We start from the raw sequence: 517 nt of genomic DNA on the forward strand, positions 1-517 counted from the left end.
AAAATTTAATTACATTATTCCAGTTATACGGTAGCAACAGCATAAAAAGCCTTGAAAATAAACACAACTGAAGCTTAATGATTTGTAACAACTATGAGCTTTCAGTTAGCTGTAGGTATCACTTGATATATTTTAGGAAAGGAATGGAAAGCACTGATTGATCTGGTGAGCCAGTTAAGCACAAGTTTGTTAAGAGGATTTCTATTATATTACTAAATCTTTCCTATTTTGTTCATTATAAAAATTGCTCCTAAAGGTCACTCTTTTTGTTTTTAACCAATGGTGTTGATTCCTTTTCTTGAGATTAAAATATAATTTCACCTTTTAGGGAAGGTTTGATATACCAGAATTGCACTCAATGTTTTAAAAAGAGTCACACATTTACTAAAATTAAAATTCATTTATACCTTTACATTTTAGACTTTATTCGCATTAGAACGTATTCAATTTAAATTAGTCAAGCCGCAGTAAAGATAGGCACATAAGGTGTAAAGGAAAAGAAATCAGTTAATCACTA

At 29.6% G+C, this 517-nt stretch overlaps 1 protein-coding gene across 7 annotated transcripts in view; it reads right to left on the reverse strand.

Moving 5' to 3' along the window:
* The window catches only part of OXR1 (oxidation resistance 1), a 549925-nt gene that overhangs the window by 14286 nt on the left and 535122 nt on the right, over positions 1-517 (reverse strand). The gene's annotated exons all lie outside the window — the stretch shown is intronic.

The sequence above is a fragment of the Propithecus coquereli genome, unplaced genomic scaffold, assembly GCF_000956105.1.
Source record: "Propithecus coquereli isolate 6110/MARCELLA unplaced genomic scaffold, Pcoq_1.0 Scaffold23, whole genome shotgun sequence".
Classification (NCBI taxonomy): Eukaryota; Metazoa; Chordata; class Mammalia; order Primates; family Indriidae; genus Propithecus; species Propithecus coquereli.